General features: G+C 40.2%; 2 protein-coding genes across 12 annotated transcripts in view; one reads left to right on the forward strand and one right to left on the reverse strand.

The window, feature by feature from the left end:
• Positions 1-14,994, reverse strand: part of palm3 (paralemmin 3) — a 31,002-nt gene extending 16,008 nt beyond the window's left edge. For 3 of the 6 annotated variants that reach the window (XM_026170621.1, XM_026170620.1, XM_026170616.1), the window contains exon 1: positions 14,471-14,973. The gene's annotated coding sequence lies outside the window, so the exon portion shown is untranslated. Of the gene's footprint in view, positions 1-14,470 lie in introns of all 6 variants that reach the window. The other 3 variants (XM_026170618.1, XM_026170617.1, XM_026170619.1) reach the window with 3 other exon arrangements.
• Positions 14,995-15,193: 199 nt separating this feature from the next.
• Positions 15,194-21,833, forward strand: part of plppr2b (phospholipid phosphatase related 2b) — a 73,581-nt gene continuing 66,941 nt past the window's right edge. For 3 of the 6 annotated variants that reach the window (XM_026170634.1, XM_026170628.1, XM_026170635.1), the window contains exon 1: positions 21,292-21,758. The gene's annotated coding sequence lies outside the window, so the exon portion shown is untranslated. Of the gene's footprint in view, positions 15,277-16,654; positions 16,798-19,504; positions 19,585-20,335; positions 20,452-21,291; positions 21,759-21,833 lie in introns of those variants that run through there. The other 3 variants (XM_026170629.1, XM_026170630.1, XM_026170631.1) reach the window with 3 other exon arrangements.

The raw sequence follows: 21,833 nt of genomic DNA on the forward strand, positions 1-21,833 counted from the left end.
GCAATCTCACCGACCCTGATCTCTGAACCGATGCATCCTCTGCTTTCGTCACCGGCTCTTGCTCAGGAAGAGGCAGATTTAAAGAGCCTGCAAACTTACTGTAAAACAAATTAGCAGACTGAACTTCATTTGGAGACGAGTCAGTCAAAGAAGCAATTATTCTTTAGCTTGAGGGATGGACAGAGCAAACTGTAGTAAAGTGCTTTTTCATCAGCTATTGACTTTTGGTTGCTTTGCAGACCCAGCAGCAGAAATTACTTATTGGAGATGGACATCCTGCATATCTAGATGGAAATAAATCTGACACGCAGTGGGAAGGTGTGTTTATGTGGGTTATGTGTGTGTGTGTGTGTGCTGTACATGAGTGGGTGGTATGAGTGGAATTTGTGTAGCTTGGATCGTTCTGTCTCAAAAGCACACGGCCAACATCCTCTGATTGACAGTCCAGGCCAGGGAAATGAAAACACCACATTCCACTGCTCTGTGTGTGTGTGTGTGCACACGCGCGCGTGTGTGTGTCTGCGCACAAATCACAAAAAAAAAAAAGTTTAATGTGCAATTTGTGTGTGCATTCTAAATCACAGAGCTAACAGTGTAGTAGACACCGGAGCATGTTGAGGATTATCAGAATCAACAGCAGACATCACAGAGCCACTCCAAGTCATTTATCCACTTCATAACTCCAACTACAACCTAGCATCTACGTAACAAAGAGGATAAAACAATTTGTGAATATAAAAGCGCAGAGAAAATCATCCACCTACGAATCTCAGATTTATCAGAGGGTTACCTTTGCAGATGCGAACAGTAAGCTTGCACAAGTCATCACAAGGGAACGCATTTGCTTGAAAGCATCAAAGGACTCACTGCAGGAGGATATCAAAAGACATGTTCCAGTGGCTAAGACTAAAGTGAGTTTAATGCACTGACAATCTGACTAAACAGTGTTGAGAGAGGAGACAGTGATGGAACAAAAGCACCTCCAAGGAGCAAATCTCTTTGCTCTCATTTGGTCTCTTAAGTTTTACAGCAGTGAAAAAGATTCAGCGGGATCAATAGGATCCTGTCAGGTAATACACTCACAAGTGCATGTGTGCGCACACACACACACACACACAATAGAGTCTCTGTTGAGCAGGTAGTGGGCTGGTCTTCGTTCTGCCCGCAGTATCCTGCTCCAACATAGCACACACCCACAGAACTCCATCCGGGGTTGTACCTCAAAGCAAGTTCAAAGATATGTTTTTGCGATCTTGCTCCACTAAACCTAATTTCTGCAGTAAGGGCAAATACAAAGCTGCTTATAAAATATTTGAATCTACCAAAGATTTGTCAATATAGCTACGACCACATTCAAATTAAATGGGTGATGTTGTCAGCTTATGAACTTATGACCAGTCACAAGTCAGGAAAGATCTACTAGCAGCAGAGCAGACACATTTTACAAAGAGCAAACTATATATATGAACTATGACAAGGTTAAATACGTTACATGCTAAAAACAGCAGCGTTGTTCCAGCCCTAGCAGCACTGTGTGAATGCGTGTGTTTTAGGAAAAGTGTTCAGTGTTCAGATCGTAATATTAAACTGTCTGAAAGCAAGTAAAGAACAAATAAACAACCAGCAAGAAAACCTACGCTTATACAAAAGGTCAACAACTACAAAGAGTTGGACATGAAACAATGGAAACAGATAAGTCACATCTGTGAGAAAAAGAACAACAGCAAGGGTTTAAAAATACTTGCAGTCAGTGGTTAAAAAGAAATTTATAGATTGCATGAAAAAAGGGCTGACTCTGCTGGAATCTATATTCCTCATGATGCTCGCCAGGAAAGACAAAGATTTTAAGCAGTCTCTGAAATCTATACACCTCACTATCTCTTACGCAGGGCTGCAGGATATTCTGAGAAGGAATGAATGATGATGCAATTTTCAAAGAGGTAACTGGTCAATTGGAAGTGATTTTCATATGTGCTGGTCTCTTATCTTGAACGTAACCTGTTCCTGGGCAGATTAGGTGGGCAGAAAGTGAATCATATTCATAATCCTCGGCTGATTCATGAACTCCGGTTGTGATTCTCTTTCCCAACTGGAGTTTGGTTCACTTGGTTTGAAGCAGGGAGAAAAAGTTACACACTGTAACCTATTAGACCTGGAATGTCAGTGCTACATGGATCCATGTACAGAAATGAAGCAAAGCGAATGATAGGGAGCTCTTTCTTTATGGAAGGTTTAGTTTCTTTTGTGTCACAAATAGCTCAGAAAGGTACAGGAAATACTTATTGGGAACAATTTTAGTCAATACTGCAGCTTGACTGAATAGTGTTATCCTGTATCTGACAAAATGATCTACCAAGTCTGCCTTGCTGTGCCTACTGACATATTCTGTGCTGTTAAACTACAGTTTGTGCAGCCATTATGTCTTCAGGCAAACACAGATGGCTGAAAGAATACTAAATACCGTATATGGCTACCTACTGCTCGATGCTGCCCTCCGAGTGGTTCTCAAGACGGGCAAGCTTCTGATCACTGGCTATGTCAAACTCACCATCTGCCACACACATTTAAAATATTAAGTCTAGATGGATTTGGGGTGAGAAATATCAGTTCCACAGCCATTAGGCTGAGCGACTGATCAAAAGCGACAGCATGGCGAGGCCTTTGTTAAGACCTTGTCATCCACTCATCAAATCAGCAGAGGGGCTGCAGAGATTAACACGGTCATCCAGAACATACATATGTATGATGAAGCTGAAGAATAATGCGCGACGCAGCTTGGATGAGTCATCGTGGCTTACTGAGCATGATTAACATGCAGGATTATCTGTTTTATCCAAATGTGAAGAAGTCAGATTGCTGTAAGAGTCTAACTGTACGCACTTTATAGAATGGCTCAGTTTTAGAAGTGTCAGTGTGCGGAAACACCTCTGTGATCTGAAGGTTTGTGTGAAGTCAGCTCAGGCAGTCTTAATGTAATTAAGAGCTAACAGGGGATTATTATTTTGTACTGAAGATTTCATAATGTTCACAAAGATTATATTTAAATTTGGACTAGATTAAGGTAAAATTTCAGTATTTTTTATTTGGTCTGTAAAGTCAGTGAATCTCTTCACGCCTTAAATTATGGTATGTTGGGTTGGACGTCTCTAAGGAAAGTTAACATTATACAATGTAACGACTTTGCGATTGGGCTATTAAAAAGATAAAATAATTGCATTTCATTTATCATCCATGATGCACTGAACACTTCCCTTAAGCCACCACTGAAAACCATTAACTTTTGAGAACTGTGACTGTATAAATGAAAATCGAATTGAACCTAAAACGAAGCACAAAATGTTAAATTGACCTTTTGAACATTGAACAAATTATTTTTAATATACATTTTTTGCTACTATTTGTGACATTTTTGTGCAAATGACAGAAAATGTGTTAAGAGTTTTCATCTCAATGAATAAATAAAGGCTTGATTCAGTTTGAGTGATGCGAATTTTGTCATCAGAGGATCAGCGCCCTCAAATTTGTACTCCAGTACTCGAGATGTACTCTTCAGGGACTTGAAAAAGTGAACAACAGTAACTGCTCATCCGTGGTGCCTGTAGCTGTTTGTGTGCATCCACAAGTGAGCCTAATCCCAGCCTCAAGCTTCAATTAAAACAAAACCAGTAGTTAAACTTTTAGTTTTACAGCTAGTTTTGTTTGGTTTACTGCAGTCGATGACAGTGCAACTTAGTCACTGCTTTGAAAAACACAGATATGAGAGCATGATGAGTGGCCATCTAAAACCACCCAAGGTGTGCCTTTATCCACATCTTCTTAGCTGTGGACAGCTTGCAATTAAGCCCACGCACTTCCAAACACTATAGCCACTGTCCCACTGCAGGGCCAGCAGAAACTGCAAAGGAATGCAACACACTGTTCAGCATGTGGGTCTAATAAAATATCCCTATTAATATCACTAAAGGTTTCAGCCGTGTTTCCCTGGCCTAGGTGAAACCCATCGAATTGACAAGGAAGATGTTTGCAAAATGACCATCATGAAAGCACTGGCTAATAGCTGGGTTACCACCCAGCTTTTTGTTTGCATGTAGACTAAGTCATGACCCTGCATGACAGTTATAAAGTGTCACCCTTAAACTGTAAGATGCGTAATCACTGTGCTTTCAGTGTTTTGGTATGCACAAATTCCCTCTATCTGCAGCTACGAAACACTGTGCACAGGTAGTCAAGGTACGTATTAGTTTTCCCGATAAGTAGGAAACCACTGGTTTTTAACCCTGAGGTGGAATGCACCGAGTGGGTGGTGTTACACTCAGATGAGTGAAGATTATATGTTAGATGAGGCTTCACAGGAAAGCGAGAGAGGGTAACTCGATGTCATTACAGTCATTATAACCTTTTACAGTATATTTCACTTTGGTACATGGTGCCAGTGTCATTGCAAGACGTATACTGTTTACATAATAGCTCTAGAAGTGTAAACTTGAAATGAATCTGTAATTTTAAAATGACTAAAACCTCCTAACTTGGAGGAGCAGGGCGAGCTTCAGAAATGAAAAAAGTAAGGGGAGATTAAAGAAAGCATAAAAGACAGATGAGACGGAGACATAAAAGGAAGTAGAGAGGTTAAAACAAGCGGGAGAACAAGAATTAGAGGAAGTGAAGTTAAGAGGGGGATCAGAGTTTCAGACACCTGTTCTGACAAGTCCTGACAAGACACTTGAGGCAGTAACACCACTTTTAACAGTCTACCCGCACACATTAAGTTCACACCAAGACTCTTTATAACGCCCCTGTCTTCATTCTGTGCAGACACATTCACAACAAAGCTAGAATAAAACTAGGAATGCGATAGTAATTTCACCTGCAATAGTGCACTAACAGTTAAAACTGTAAAATAGTCATTTTTCCTAGAAATACAAAAGTGACATTCACATTGTAAGTAAATTACTGAATATCCTGAAATAACCTTTGATGATATCCTCTTATAAACGCTCTATTCCATAAAAAATATTGGACTAAAACTGAGTTTTAAACTTGACACAAGCTTATATACCGAAACTGTTCACTAAGCATAAATTTAGTTTGGAAAACATACTGGGTACTTTTGACTATTCATTCATTAGAACCTGATAAAACCATATTGGGTTTGAAAATACAATTACTCTTGTTTTGTTTAGACTTCATTTAGGAGCTGATGTGAAAAGGAGGCTTCAACTAGGCTTGGACAGACTGGGCTTGTTCTTTTCAAAGAGCACTTTAGAAGCCTTGTGCACTGGCAAAATGTCATCAAAATGAAGGAGAAGACTCTTTTCTCCCCAGCCCAAAGTGGCTCTGCCTCCTCTGCTCAATGATGCACGCAGGCAGTGAGGATGTTCATTTATATTTCTGCCTTCAGGTTATCTGTTTGTGCTGCTTTGTGGTTTAATCATTCACCACTCTGTGCATTAGGAAACTGTCGACTGTGTTAACTGAAAGCAGGTCGTGACAGGTGGCATTCATGCAGCAGAATCTAATAAACAAAGGCTGCGAACAAATTCTGAATTAAATACTAATCAATTTTAAAATGTATTTCTTGGCTAGCGTACTGATGATGCAGACTGGGCCAGGACTTCATTTATTTTCAAGTCAGCACAGAAAAGTCTGGGAGTAGAACTGAGCGAGTACAGTGAAACACATCTAATGATCGTTATCAATGATTTGACCTCTTTTTGGTTACTAAGACTTATGATTGTGTTATTTTAGGATGTTCTACTCAAGTATTTTCAGACTTTCTATTCCCACACAATTCTTGTCCTAAGTACTCTCTTTGCACTTTAGGCAAGAGTGTGTTAGACATGTATTGGCTTGCTTCTGTGATCTGTCTGCTTGTGTGCCGGATTAGTGCGTGTATGTGTGTGTGTCAGGCAGGTTTGGAGAGGAATGCAGGACTGTTGTAATCCAGTCTCGGTTCATTTTCGCTATTGTCACCGAGTCAAAAGCCTGTAGGCCTGTTTGCCACAGGGCCCCATAGCTCAGTCATGACTACAGACATATTCTCACATATAGTACTGCAGCCTAAATCGTTTTTAAAACAACAACGGGACAACACATCATTAGAAAAGCAATCTGTAGATACAGTGAAAAGAACTCTTAAAAGATCTTTAAATTTCAAGTTTTGAAATAACCTAAGGATACAGTTCACTAAGGTAACAAAATGACCTTGGAGTTTCAAAGTGGTGTTTGTTTAAATTTGTTCTGGAGGATATCCAGTCACCTTGCAAATGTCTAGTCAGGCAACTTAATGTTTAACTTCCCTCCTTCCTTGTAATCATTGTGGACAAGCAAACACAATTTCAACCAATCATTAAATACGTTAAAGACAATACACTGATCCTTCAATCCATAGCTGTCAACACTCTCAGCTTACCATTATGTAAACACAATGTTAGAAATGTGACATGATTTTGCTGCATTTCATTTGGGCATTATCAGTGCCAGACTTAGCTAGGCTGATTTAGTTATTATGGTATAGTTTATCCCCGGATGTCAAACTCGTTTTACACAGAGGGCCACATACAGCTTACTTTGATCTAAGGACGGCCAGATGAGTCAAACTTGTAAAGATGTTTAACTACACATTAAAATGCTGTGTCATGGCAGTGAATGAAAGACATCCGTCATTTGTGCTTAAATTGTAACAAACAAATGCGTAAAATTACAGGTGAAGTTCTGGTAACATAGCTAGTTTTTGTTATTTCACAGAAGAAAAATCCCTTCTTTTTCTGTTTTGTTAAATGGGGGCCCGTTGTAGAAAACAAAACATGTACTATAGTTAAATTTCTATAGTAGATAGTGGGGAAAAATGAAAAAGTCTACAATTTAAGCTTCACATTTTTCAAAGTGTCCTTGCCGGGCCGATTCTAGCCCTGGGGCATTATGTTTGACAAACCTGGTTTACCCTACCAAAGAGTCTAACATTTTTAAATATTTTTTAAACATAGTCATAGACAGTTAGGGAAATCTGTCACTTAAACCAGCGGTCCCCAACCTTTTTTGCGCCACGGACCGGTTTATGCCCGACAATATTTTCACAGACTGTCCTTTAAGGTGTCGCAGATAAATACAACAAAATAAAAGTAGTACCGGTACTGAAAAAAAAGAAGATTTATTCATAACACACGTGAAAAGACCCAGGAAAACCGAGTTAACGATAAAAACGATAACAAAATAACGCTGAAAACCGATAAAAACCCTGAAAACCATACATTTCACACCTGAGCCTCTACTCTCGCGGCCCGGTACCAAACGACTCATGGACCGGTACCGGCCCGAGGCCCGGGGGTTGGGGACCGCTGACTTAAACAACCCTCTTTTTCAAAATTAACTTTTTCTACTGCTCACTGAGTGACTCTGCTCTGCTGACCTTTGGCGTTCCTCAGGGATGTGTTGTAGGACCTAATGTTTTCTTTAACATTCTTCTTTTAACAACATATTTTTCATCATTATGAAAAAAAAACCCAGAGAAAAATGCACACCTCACATATTCTCAGACTTCTTAACTTCAGCTTTAACATGTTTAGTTTAGTTTGGATTGCAAACACAAGCGCACAGACACACACTCATACTTATGTAATTGTTATAAACAGCTGCATTCATGTGTAATGGTTGTCCATAGAGACGCCTGCTCTGGCATTGTGAAATAGTTTATTAGGCTAAATAATTAACTGCCTTATTTATCTTGAGCTTATCTAATAAAAACATTCAACAGTTTGTGCACCTGTGTCTCCGTCTTCATCTCGGGCTCTTAGAGCCACCCAAAGCTGAGTGGCTCTAAACACAAGTGGAGTAAGCTATCACAGATAAAACAGGGTTTGCTGCTCTTCTTCATGTTGCCCTCAAGCTTTTTTTGTGCTGATATGCTTTTTTTGCCTCACATTTGTAGTCTGACGACTTCTCCTTTTTTTCACCCCTGCCTGGTTCCTTTGCTATTGCATAGAAGTCTTTTCCTTCAGTAGTGTTTGTTCAGTCCTGATTCCAAAAGAAAGAACATCTAATAAAGCAGTTCTCCTTTTCTACTCTTCTCGGAGTTTCTTGATTTTACATTTGGTGTGCGGGATTTCAATTAATGGGGCTTGTAGATGAAGATGAACACATTTTCTGAAAAGAATCCATATACACATTTCTTCCTTCGTTCACACAGATGTGACACAGTTTTACACATCTGTCCCCTGGCCTTTGCTCCAAATCACTCCTTGGGTAGAGTACAGTGTCGTTCATCTTGATTTTCTTTTCCACTTAAAGGGGATCTATTACAATTTCTCCAACTTTCAGTCATTCACACACACACTATTATCATGTTGGATGCTCATATTTAAAGATGGCCAAAACTGCAAATAATAAACTCATTGTCTGTGTAAGTCACCCCATACTTGAAATGCTTGTGCTTAGATACTCTTACATGTGTGATGTCGGACTGGGAAAATTCATAATATAATCATCTTGGCTTAAGGAGAGGTTCAAGAGCTAAAACTGCTCATTTTAGACAAAAGATGATGCTGCACCAGGACACCAAAATAAAATAAAAGGGGTTGTTTTGTTGATCACATAATGCTTATTCTGTGAATACAATGAAACTTAAGAATTAAGAGGTAGATAAGAAACCACATTAAGAAACCATGACCTTATTCACTCATATCCTCCAAATGTAGAACATTACCTCCTTGGTTCCTATTTATCACATAAATCCAAAATCCCACTCTTAATATGAGGTACATAAACTCCACAGGTCATGCTATCTCAAGTCCTCGTACACCTCAGACTTTCAGTACAACCGATTCTGCAGTGGTTGGATGCATTAGTTATGGGCATGAGAAGGAGTATACAACACTAGTGGGTGGTTTTGTGGAGTGGTCTGGGAGAAATAATCTGCTTATGAATGTGAATAAGACCAGAGAGATGACCTCAGAAGGAAGAGGACAGCTACACAACCCATGTCTATCCTGGCGCAGGATGTTGATATGGTGGAAGAGTACAAGTACCTGGGCGTCCACATCAACAACGGGCTGGAAGACCAGTGCTGTATACAAGTTAAGGCTGCATACAAGAACGAGATGAGCAGGCTCTGTTTCTTAAGGAAATTCAGATCCTTTAATACAAGCAGCAAAATGTTGGAGATTTCTTCCAAAAGTCCATTAGTGAGTGCAGTATACTTTGCTGTGATCTGCTGGGGATGCAGAATCAGACCTGCTGACACAAACAGACATAATCAACTGATTAGGAAGGACGCCTCTGTGACTGGCTGCAAACTGCATACTTTTGGAGGGGAGAGGAGGTCAACGAATAAATAGTTTCCCATCACTGACTCATTGTATCCCCGTTGTTTGTTAATTTAGTGGCAGCAAGTTGTGAAATGATTTTGGTCCCTTAGCTTGTCAGTTTGTGGACTGAGCCTACCTGGTTGGAAAATGTTTTACGTACGGCCAAAACTTAACTACACCACCTTATTCTGTACAAGAATGTTTGGTTCTTTGCAGTACTGAAATCTATTAAAATGGTGTAAATGAATATTATTTCCAACCATATATGCTTGAAAAGTCTTTTGTAGCAGAAGTATAGGCTTGGCAAGGGTTTCAATAGCAGCTGACTCAATAACACTTTACCACACTAAACAGGCTATTAGTCAATGTATGAAGGTAATAACTCTCTTTATCTACAGAGCCAAACTTTGGAGTTGGCCATTAAAGTCTGGCACGTAACACCTGCAACTCCATCACAAGCTCTGTGTCTAGTTAGACTTATTGACAGAAATCCAGTAAGAGTGAAGAGTCCAGTAAGAACAAAACCTTTCAGAGCAGGTATGATACACACGTTTCTTCAAATATCCAGAAAGGTTACAGCTCACAATCTCTCATGGTTGCCATTAGACACGGAAAGGGGGTTTAAATGCAACTTCAAAACAACATGTTGAACATTAATTGGTATAAAAACTCGTGACTGCAAACAATTATACAAAATAAACTTCAATAATAAGGGAACAAGTAATATGGATGGGTTTCCAGGTACAGACATCATCATGTGTTCTGGACCTTTCTTTACTGGGAGGGGCAGACGTAAGAGCATAGGACCTTTCTTGACCAAGCAGTAGTTGTACTAATTGTATTTTACTGAATAGCGGACAAGGACACATACCTCTAGGCAGCAAAAGAAAACAACACATGTCAACCCCCTCTGATGATGAAAATACCGTGTTTATGCTGTGATTGCAATAAGCATTTCTGCCAGGACTAAACCACAGCCACCAAGCCCCTACAGACAAACTATGCTTGGTACATCAGTTATATTTTCAGTGTGGGATGTAGATCTGTCACTGGCAGTTTGTGCAGTTCAGCTACAGGTGAGGTTCTTCCAAAATTAGTTGTGAAGTGCCAGTGAGAAGATGTGGTTTACCATATAATTGACTAGACAAGAGCATCACACATTGGCTGCAGCTATGGAAGGATGCCTAACATTAGACTGATTTCTGGAATCACAAAAATGTGAGAAGACTTCAGCTTCTCCCACCACAAAGACACAGACTCACCAAAAATGTGGACACAGTCCTTTCAGTTTTGTTTTTTTTAATTGGGCTGTTTTGTTAAACCACTTTAGTGCACATAATCTAAAACATATCCAGTTCCTGTTTTGCAACCATGCTATTCCAGTGTTTTAAACATCCAATACTTCAGATAAAGATTACCACATTGTTCAGAGTAATTGTTGCGTACAGTGTGCATTAGTGGGATTCTTTTGTTACATCTGTGCATTGCTTGATGGCCAACCTGACTTTGTAACCTAGTAACCACAACTGTGGGCTTTTTTTGTTTTGTTTTTTCTGATGTCTTGTGGTTGTATTACTTATGTTATCATCTTTGTTTCATTTGCAGATAGAAACACCAAATCATTCTAGTTTCTGAAACAGAGCTGCAGCTAGCAGTTACTCTCATTGTTCTCCATTATTGATCAGTTGTTTGGTTCGTATCACCCTCCCACATTTCTAAAAGCACAAGGTTTGTCATGGAGCGCTTGTGTTGTTAATTTATTATCATATAAAGAGTAACACAAAGAAAAATCACAACTGAGACACTGATTCAGATAACCTTTTTGGACTTTTGCTTGAAAATGTACTTAAATGATCAACAGTTTTGCACAAGCAGCAGCTTAATTTGCTGTTAATTACCATTGTATGTCCATCAGAAAGGCCAGATTATCCTGTGGCGGTTCATTAACATTCCTTTTCTATGTATAAATTTGAATTTTACAAGTTGACTTTCCTCCAACGTTTAATATATGATAAAAGCCACAAAGGCACAGGTGACATCTTAATGAAGACTGCAATCTTACACCACAATTTAAAAAGAAATGCATTAGAGGGATGTTTTAAATGCTGGCAAGCTAAGAAGCTAAAGTATTCAGACAGCTTTCAGGCAGCTCTGATATTTCTTGTTATCTCCTCAGACTCCTTCGCTGCCATAACACATTACTTAACTCCCTAATCCTTGACCGCTTGATTAATACTTTTCTTGTGCAGACAAAAGAAGGGATCTTTACTCTTTACCCAGTAAACTGAAGATAGTAAATGTTTTTCCATCCACCCCCTCCCTGTTCGTACTGTCAGCGAGGATTTTCTGAGGCTTTAAGTCATTATTATTGCAAATGAAAGGAATACCACACACAGGCGTTGATTTGAAGAGAAAAACAGTCGTCTGTGCCTAAACAAGACAAGCTAAAGAGACCTGACAAAAAGATGAATCTTATACCACTGTTGATAGCTCAGTATTAGGGAATGGTTGCCATGTGAGGCATCTTCGAAGTGACATGGTGACATATCGCTGAAACATCCTCCAAGGTCATGTAAGCAAACTAGGAAACAATATTCTAGGATGAACTCTTCTTAAAGGGAGAATCCATCCTTTTACACAAATCAATATCTTCACTACTAAAATCGGAAAAGTTAAACTAGGTTATATCTTGAAGGTTATGCTGGCTTGGGCAAAAAGATTTCTAACAAGAAAGCCTGTGTTACAAACAGGGCATGTCAAGTTTTAAAAACATAGCAGTGCAAAAAGCTGGAAGGCTCTAACCAGGGACGCTTTTAAGTTCTGTTTTAAAGCTTGGCCCATATTAGGAACTAAGTAAGAATCTATCCATGTATGATGTCTTTGATGCAATACCTAATTGGTGGAGGAACTGCAGTATGAGTCATAAAGTCATAGTGGGACACAACAGCTTTGCCTAAAATTCGAATTCCAGTTGCTAAAATTTAAATACTGGCAAATGAAACCTAAACCAAATAATACTAGAATGCTGAGACCTTTCTGTCGCAATAGGAAAGACTAAAAAAAAGCTTTACATGTGACCATTATCATAGTAATCTGTTGTTTGCACAGGAACCAGCTCTGCCCATGCTCTGCAATCTGAGTCTAATTCTCTGTTTAGCCAAAAAAATAACCTGAAGCAAGATGTGCATTTTGCACACTGAGATAGAAGCATGAGGCACAGAGTGTGTGTGAGGTAGTACGCCCAAGCAGTACCACACAGTGAGCAGAGGGAATCATTAATCAGGCAAAGCTCCACAGAACATACTTTTAATGGAAAAAGTTGCACTTGTGTAAAAAGCTCAGCTAAAATTTGACAATGTGCTAACAATCATGGAGGAGTTGGTTACTGGTGTCAATGCTTCAGTGAGGGGCAAAGAAATGTGTAAATCCAATCTCACTTAAACCAGGGATGGACAGACTTTCACGGAGAAATGCTGGAGGCGATTTGACAGTGAGGAATTTCCCTCCTGCTGGAAATTCATCCATCACCCAGTTTGCCAAGCAAAGAAGTGGTGGGTTTCATCACTCCCAGCTACACTTTTGTCTCCTCCCCTTTATCTTTCTGTTTTTTAATCTCCCTCTGCCTTGTCAGAGTCTAACTCTCCAATGCTCTTTTCAACAGGATTTGAAAAGATAAAACTCTTGCTGATTGGTGGTGCTGACGACCACACAGTCTCTCCTGTCCTTTTATCTGCCTTTAACAGCCCGCTCTCTCTTCCTTTTTGCACTTTTGTGTAGATTTCTGCAGATTCATATAAAATCTAAATGCTCTGCAAGCGACGTGCATGCGGATCTGGCTGCTATGGTATATTGTTTGTGCATCAAAGATAAAACTTTTCAGCTGAACAACAACAAACAGGCCGTCACTTTTTGCTACACAGGAGTTGGCTTTATTACTATGACACAAAGCAAGAGAGACTGCTGTGACAGCCAAAATGCAACAAAGACATCCACACCATTAAAAGTATGAAATTAAAAAATACCCTTCATGCATGTTTCATTTGTGTCCACATAATGTGGAACATTCGAAGGCTATCTTAGACAGATGTGCTGTCTGGCTTCTCACAGAAGATATTAGCGAGTTTAATGGTTATTTAAGATAAAAATAAAACTGTCACTGTGCAAGAGCAGAAAAACACAAGTTGGAATCAAACAGATGAAAATGTGACAGCAGCTGAATGCAGCACAACTTGCTCTTGGTTGACATTTCAGTCTCCTTCTTTCTCCAAATGGCCTCAAGGCCCTCAGTCCTTCAACCTGACAGAAGACGAGCCATGTCTGGAGCTCCTGCTGGGCGCTCGGCTTGTAAATCAGTATACTCAGCTGCATGCTAAGCAGCCTTTGTTTGATAGGCTGCAAGTTAAATACCGTACTGGTTGTTTAAAAGCGAAACTCAGAACACAGATCCTGCATGGCTGTTGGCGAAAATGATGAAACAGCAATGTGTTCCGCTGTAAGTTAGTGAGTCATGAGAGCGAGAAAAACAAATGTGTGGTTGATCTGATATGCACACCTTAAAATCTGCCTGCTGTGTATCCGTGTGCGGGGTGTCTGCGAGCACCGCTGGTGACATGCAGCTGCAACAATAACTACAAACATGCAAAAAGATGGAGCCTCTATCTCAAACCACATTTCTTGAAGCTACTCTAAATGAACTGCAGACTTGTGCCTCATGGGCGTAATTACCCTATCTCTCAAAACTGATAGAAAGATATTGGAGAACAGAGACGCAAATAGTCTGATACTTAACTGTGAAAAGTTGGGGGTTTTTTGGTGGGGGGTTAAATGATAAAGTCCTAACATGCAGGACCAAAATTTTCTCTGTGAGTTGTATTAATGTTTTTGATCAGGATTAAAGAAACTAAAGAGGGTCCGAAAAAAATAACATATGCGACCCTTTTAAAATTATTTCTTAATGGCTTTAATCAAAAGGTAACTCATTAATGTAGAATGCTTAACAGAGGTCAGACAAGTCAACAGCAGCATGGGCTGTCCCAACACTGTGGCTGGGCTCACTTCCACCTCTTGGCTCAAACTCAAAAGGTGTCAACCGACCACGTACACCAAATACTTGTTGCAAATCATGCAAAGAATATTCACGGGGAAAATGAAAACATTACGCTGTTACTCACCAGCTCAGGCTTGCCCGCTTGATGATATTATAAGTCCAACACGGTGGGAAAGCTGAATTACACAAAATAGAAAAGTTAAAAAAAAATGCGGGGAGAAAAAAAAGTGACCCTTCTTCCGGCTCAATCAATTTTATGAAGAGAGCAAGAAGAGTTACAAAAAATGCGACACAAACTCCCCGGGTAGTGTAACTGTACACCTGAGTAGCTTCAGCGCGGAGCTGGCCCCAAAATGTGACAGTCGTCACATGGAGGCTGGACGACGCGTCGTCAAATGTGTGAAACTTTTTACTTTGAAAGAAAATAAAGTCCTCGTCAAACAGAAAGCGCTTGAAAAAGTGAAAGAGTCCTGCCTTTCGGCGCTCTCCTGCTCTTCCAAACCCGCTTTTTTGGAGTGTATGCGTGTGTGAGGAGGACCAGAGTCGGTCTGTCCGGCGGTTACCTGACTCCAGTCATTACCGTGAGGCCAGCCCTCCTCACAACAGCAGCTGCCGCCTCATGTTTCCTGGTATTGTCGCTCTGAGTGGCTGCAAAACCGACAAACAGCTTTCCTCAAAAGCAACAGGTTGAGATGCTTTCCTCTTTTATTTGCCGAGGACTGAGCTGTGACCTGCGGCTCTGGCTCTGATCCGTTACATTAACATAAGAGTAACGGCGAAAACTCCAGTTACTGTAGTATTTACTTTTCTTTGCGTTTCCTTGTAGCTGTGTAGCTGCACTGTATTAAACCAAGTCTCAATGCTTGTTTCTCGTAGGTGTGCAAGGCCAAGTCGTTTAAAAGGTATGACCATCACGAAAGTCTAACCAGGGTATGAACAAAAATATAATTATCATTATTAGCATCCCTTTCAGTTTCAGTTTCATTAGTGGCAAAATTAATATGCATGCTTTTTTTCTCTCTCTCTTTCGTATGTGTGCAGAGGTGGATGCTATCTGATTTGAACCCGCTGTTAGATCTGCAATACATTTACCCAGTGGCAGCCCCATCTAACACAGCTAGCCCAGCTTCCTGTCTGTTTTCAAAGGAAAAGAAGCTTATTAAAAATAACCGAACTCAGAGCAATTATAACACTTCAGAGGACTGCGCAGTAAAAGTGCAGCTAATTGCATGTAATTAGGTAGCCTATATATTGTGGTCCAGCTTTATGATTATTTGTGATGCTGTTCAGCTCCTTTGTGTTATGCTGACAGGTGTTTATATTATTTTGACCAGTCTTTATATTAATCACACCTCTAGCTGTGAGGTGAGTGGGTGGTATATATTGGATTGCCCAATATGTAGCTGTAAAATTAATAGACTGTAACTGCTCAGGGCTGCATTAAGCTATGCGTGTATTTATTATTTATATAGGATGGGAGCCAGGGATTAGATTATAAAGTGTGACCTGTGGGTCATCTGCCTAAATGCTCCTGAGTGTCTGATGTAAACAGGTGCCTGAAATCAACTAATTCAGCTGCATTCTGGTTGCTTGATGGAAACACGAGAGGCTGTTCGGAATATTAATAAGCAAATGAGACAAGGGTAATGTAGGAGTGGGTTGCACATTTATTTGGAATAGCTAATGTGTCATGTCCCTAACCTTTATTTTTCTGTTTGCAATATTTTAAAAAGCAGGGGGGAAAGACACAAAGAAGAATTTCTTGTTGCCTGTGGTAGTAATTTTGCTTGTTTTGTGAACATATTAAAGCCTAACAAACTCTGCATCTACTTTTAAATTACTCTTCAAAGCTTACTTTAACCAAAAGTTGTTTTTAAATAAATAATACAATATTATTTCTTTATCATCCATTTCTTCTTATCGTTAATTAATTCATTACTTAGCCTACCTCTCATAGTCTGTCTGTCCAGGTTTTATGCCGTGCTTTCATATATTGTTATTTTAACTGTGTTTGCTTTTCTTTTTGAGTTTGGATTGTGATCTATTGTCCTGCTTTCTGTACAGCACTTTGCAACCACACTGTTTTGAACAGTGCCCCGCAAACAAAGCCTCATTGCTACTGGTAATCATTCAGGCTCTTGTGCAGAAAAATCAATGTTGAGATGCAGATGAATAGTAGAGAATATATATGCTTGTGTTATGATATATTGCCTCATATCAAGGAAAAAGGGTGAAAAGCAGGCACGGTTATACCATTCTGAAGTCCTAATCTCAGACAGTGTCACATACCCCTTCTTATATATCAGCTTTCCAGATAAAGAAGCTCAGTATGTCTCTGCACTGTCGGCAAGCAGCTAGGCTGTCCTTGTGTCTACCAAGGAGCCAAAACACCAGGCACCACAAGAAAGCCAAGGTCATCATCCTATAAAGACACATCTCCTGGATGCACTGGTACGCATCTTCAGTGATGCCCATTAATCAGTCTTTAACCTGCCAGTTCCCTAGTACAAAATACATGTGAGTCCAGTTGTGCAAAGTTGGGCCGATAGTGCCTTTAGTCCAGTAAATTTACAGCTACTGAGTAGTTGTCTGGCCTCCTGTACTCCCATTGCTCATTGCAACTCAACGATGTATTCCCATTAGCTGACGCAATCTAGCTCCGGCTCTTTGTCACATGTGAGGAAGGACAGCTTCAGACAGTGTCTTGACCTGATTCACATGACATTATCTATGGTTCACGTGTGAAAAAGTCTCAGGGCACTTTATATCAGTGATAAAATAATTTTATGAGTGACAGAAAGGACAGACCAAAGGCGCTATTCAGCTACTCTATAGACCCATGAAATAAAACTAGGCCAAGCTATTTTTACGTATCATTACAGCTTAGTCATATTTCATTTATACTACATATACTTCATCCTCATTTTCCCGCCATTAATTGCTTTTTTAATTTTCCCAAATGTAGGGTATGAACCCCTGATGTCCAAGCGTAACAAGTTCTTTAGAGATGTATTTTAGCCTCATGAATCACAGCTTAGCTGACCTGTGCTGTCTCTTCTTTATAATCTCATTTTGCTTAAAATCTGATTAATTCTTTATATCTGAAAGTCCCTACCATGGCAATTTGAAGTAAGAATGTCCTTGGCTGTGATCCCCTACAGTGATATTATATGAAATGAGTGCATCCACTGACTCGTCCTACTTCTAATTCCCCAAGATACAGTCTTCACACCACACCAGAGAGAGAGAGAGGGAGCACGCAGGCTAAAATCATATAGATAACAATACAGCAACTAGTCCTTTGTCTGTGTTTGTAGGGGAGGCATTTGGCAGGGTAGCAGCGTTTCTTTAACAATACTGCATGCACAGGCTTTTTGTACCTTTGTGTTCACGTGTAGAAGTACCAGCACGGCTCTTTGTTTGCCTGCATCTGTTTTAATGGCATAGTTTGAAAAAAGCGCTGTTCTTGTCTGCGTGCTTATGTAAACACAATACAAATGTAAAGAGGAAGTGGGAACACTGGTTTCTAATGGGCGGTTTACTGACAGGGTTTTGTGGTTTTTAAGAGACAGAATTATCTCAGTGAGGTTCAGCCAGGTTGTTTGCCGTGTAGGTGTTCTCACACATAATCAGGTAAACAGGTACTTTCCACAGTTGTAGCAAACAGCACGAAATAATACACTTCATTCATACATTTTTGGCAATCCAGCATCACACAAACAACTAAAGGCTGGCTAGTTTCCATTTGACTGAGTAGGAAACTTTGTTTTTACATGTACCCTGGTCATCAGATGCTCTGTATCTAGAAAACATTGGGGTTGCGGTTCATTGGTGAAAACACCTTGTGTCTTCTAACAAACCAGTGTGAGCACAGTTGTTAAGGCAAACATTAACAGGGCAGACGCTTGTCAGCACAAAGGTATAACCTGGGGCTGAAAACAGTGCTGACATAAGATGTGACAGTGAAGGAGTAAATCTTTGGACTTCATCTGGTGCTTGCAAACAATTGTGTGTGTGTTTATGTGTGTGTTGTCAAGCATTTAAGTAATGTTAAGCTTCACCTTTATTCACCATCACCTGTATTCAAACAGTCATGTGATCCACTTGTGACGTAAATGCTGATTAGGTTATCAGCATCACATGACTGTTTTTACATTACTTCCATGCCTGAAAAGTCCTTTCTCGTGCAAACCTGTGACCTGTGAAGATTTAGATCCTGCCACTCTCTAATAAAACATTAGCTGCACACTTAATAAAGATTTGTGAAGTCTATTGTAAACACAAAGCTGTAGTTCCTATAGATGGGGCTATAAGGAGTGTGTTCAAAATGACTGTAAAGATGATAAGTGTACTGCATGTGTTTCTGTTTGTGTGCATGTCCACTGCACTTGTGTGTCTCAGTGTTTGCAGGCTACACACGCCCACCTCTGTGTGCTTGCTCTATTTAAAGAGCTCTGCAGTGTCTTACCTTGCTTGTTTTGTCCTTGACTTTGTCAACTTTTCGTGCTTTTTCTGTTCTTAGAAAGCGTGATGCAATCTAAGTTATTTTGTCAGACATACATCGTGGTATCAGACCAGACGGGCATATCTAAAAGCATCAGCTGTCATAGAAGAGATATTACAGAAAAATGTACACCTGCAGTGTTTGGGCTAAAGTGATGGGATGGAAAAAGTAGCTCTCCTTTGGGAGATTATAAAAGACAGATATTAATGTAGTCACAAAAAAATACTGCAGTTCTTATGATGTCCTCGCAGGAAGCAGGTGCTGTGGTGACAGGAAATTTGTATCTGTGCAAAAAAAATCCACTTATCCTTATTTTTTTTTATTCAGATTTATTAGCTGTGCAGTTATTGATATGATTTTCTTTTATTTATTTTTTTTCATGCCCAACACTTTTTTGTTGCTTCCGAGAGCAGTGAGTTAGGCTAGTTGCTAAAGTGTTTTTTTTTTCCTGTGTGTGTTTTACAAGTGGTGTCATTAAGGCAAGGTCATTATTAAGTGGCACTTGTTGAATCTACATTGCGTTTGTGCTGTAATAGCATACACGTTTCTGCGTATTCACATTCCTTTCCTTGATATACCATTCAATGAATGTATTAAGTTACCATGGGAACCATGACATCTGTGACACCACGTGATATTATCTCTGATTTTCAGAAAAAAAGAAACACACTTTACCACATGTGGTCCGTTGTCCCTCTCCAGCTGTGAATGATTCGTTTGAGTGCATTAGAAAGGTGGGTGGCTTCCTGTTAACGACGGAGATGTATTCAAAAAACTGTGTTAGCAATAGGGATGCCAAACACCTTTACTTGTTCTTTTATTCTCTTTAGATTTCATTCATCATAATGCTATAGTCTCAAGATGCAATTTGCTATTATTGCCTCGCTTTTATATATTTAAGAGGGATGCAGATATCGTAAACAAGGTTGGTTTCAGCTTGTCATCTAAGGGTGGGGTTTTGGAAGTAGTGGGTGGAAATTTAAAAGGAAGAGGTTTGAAAAATGGATTGGTAATTTCAGATCAAAAGCTCTCTCAATCTCTCTGAGATTATGTTTTTGTTGTTGTTGTTGTTGTTGTTGTTGTTGTTGTTGTTGTTGTGTGTGTGTGTGTGTGTGTGTGTGTGTGTGTGTCCCTGACAAGGACTAAAAACACTTAAATATATCTATCACTGTTTTGTTTTGTTTCTTATCCAAGTTAGAGTGGGTTGGAGCCCCAGAGGAAGCCCACATAGCCACAACAAAATCAGCAAATTCTGTCAACAACAAAACGAAACTTAGAACACAAATTTTGTTACAGTGCATGTAGAAAAGGTTATGATTTTAGGTGTTTTTTTTGTTGTTTGGTTTTGTATGTGCATGTGTGTGTTTGTGCTAGTATGTATGATTGAAATATGAATTATCGGAGTTCCTTCTGTTTCAGAACTCTGTGTGTCTGTGAATGCAACAACAAATTTTTTTCTTGTCTTTGTCATTTTTTTCTTTGCAGTCAATGTGAAGCCGCAGCTGTATGATGTGCCAGTAGTCCGAATGCATCTTCAGTGGACGCCACGTCCTCTGTCAGTGTGAACAGCCAGCCAAGACAAGACACTACAGCATAAAGAAGTAAAGTATAAGCTCACAATATAATCTGTGCAGGCTACATCCACCCATTGATGAATGTAATTGCGATGCCTATATGAGACAAAGAAGTACAGACCTGTGCAACAGCGCTGCCTGGTTATTTCACAGTGGTCCAACAGTTCAGCCTCTGCAGCATGTCTAAATATTTACCAAAGGTTACCAGCACATCAACATGTATATGCATGCGCGGCCACAGAAATGCACAAGGTTTCGTTTTAGCCCTGAGGGTGGCAGAATTTATTAAAAATTATGCAGAAAGCTGCCCGTGAACTTTCACCTGAAGGCCCGTGACCTACATTGAAGCGTGTGGGGGATGCATCCCACTTTTCCGCTTGACGATGCATCATTAACCTACTTCTGACTGTCCAAAGCCAAGTCCCTGCAGCTCACCTGAACCCACCGTTGAATTTAGATACAAAAGCACACACACACGCACACATACGAAATGGCACCATACCATTAGTTTATTTTTTTTCTCCATTGCTTTGGCTTTCCACTTTACCATAATTACACAACACACAACGGTACACTCGCTCTCACAGAGTACATGATGTCTTCCTGTGTCAAAGTGGTTTCCTAGGGTACTAAAGTGCACAGCATCTACCATTTTAGCCACTGTGTTGCTTGACACACATACAGTCCCTCCTTCTCTCTTTATCTAATGCTCTCTCTCTCTCTCTCTCTCATACACATTCTGGCTGCTTTCTACTCTCAGTCTCCACTCCTGCCTTCTCATTCTCTTGTTCCCTCTTCCAACTCTGTTTTTTCTTCTTCTCCTCTTTGCTTCTCCTCCTCCTCCTCTTCCTCTTCCACACACGCATACAGATGCACACACACATTTTCTCTCTCGCTTTCTTTCTCTCCCTCTCCTCATATCCACCGGCAACTGAGCAGGCTCCCTCACCAAGCCCGTGGATCCCTTCACTTGACTAATTAGCCTTGAAGTGCTGTTGAAGATCATCATATTTAGCTTAGTGACCTAGCGGCAGAGTGCAGACAGATATAGACTTGGCTGGCTGGAGGCAGAGTGCCTGGCAGCGGGCAAGCTCTCTATCTCTCTCTATTCACACTCACCGCCGAGGGCTTCTCAGTGGCGGAGCGGCGGAAGTGAGGGGCGTTTTTGCTTTGAAAGAGACGAGAAGGGGAAAAGAGAAAGAAGCGGAGCTGAGACCACAACAAAACCTCAGAATGGAAGTCCGCTGCAGGAGCACAACCTCCTAGAGACAGAAACTGTGAGGTGGCAGCCGTTACTTTGCAGCAGCACTGCTTCCAACAAAAAGACATAGAAGGTGAGACTTTTTCAAACCAGTTACTGCTGTGTTTTTTTCTTCTGGCTCTTTTGGGAAACATTTTGTTCCTAAATT

This window comes from Astatotilapia calliptera, chromosome 6 (assembly GCF_900246225.1).
Source record: "Astatotilapia calliptera chromosome 6, fAstCal1.2, whole genome shotgun sequence".
NCBI lineage: Eukaryota > Metazoa > Chordata > Actinopteri > Cichliformes > Cichlidae > Astatotilapia > Astatotilapia calliptera.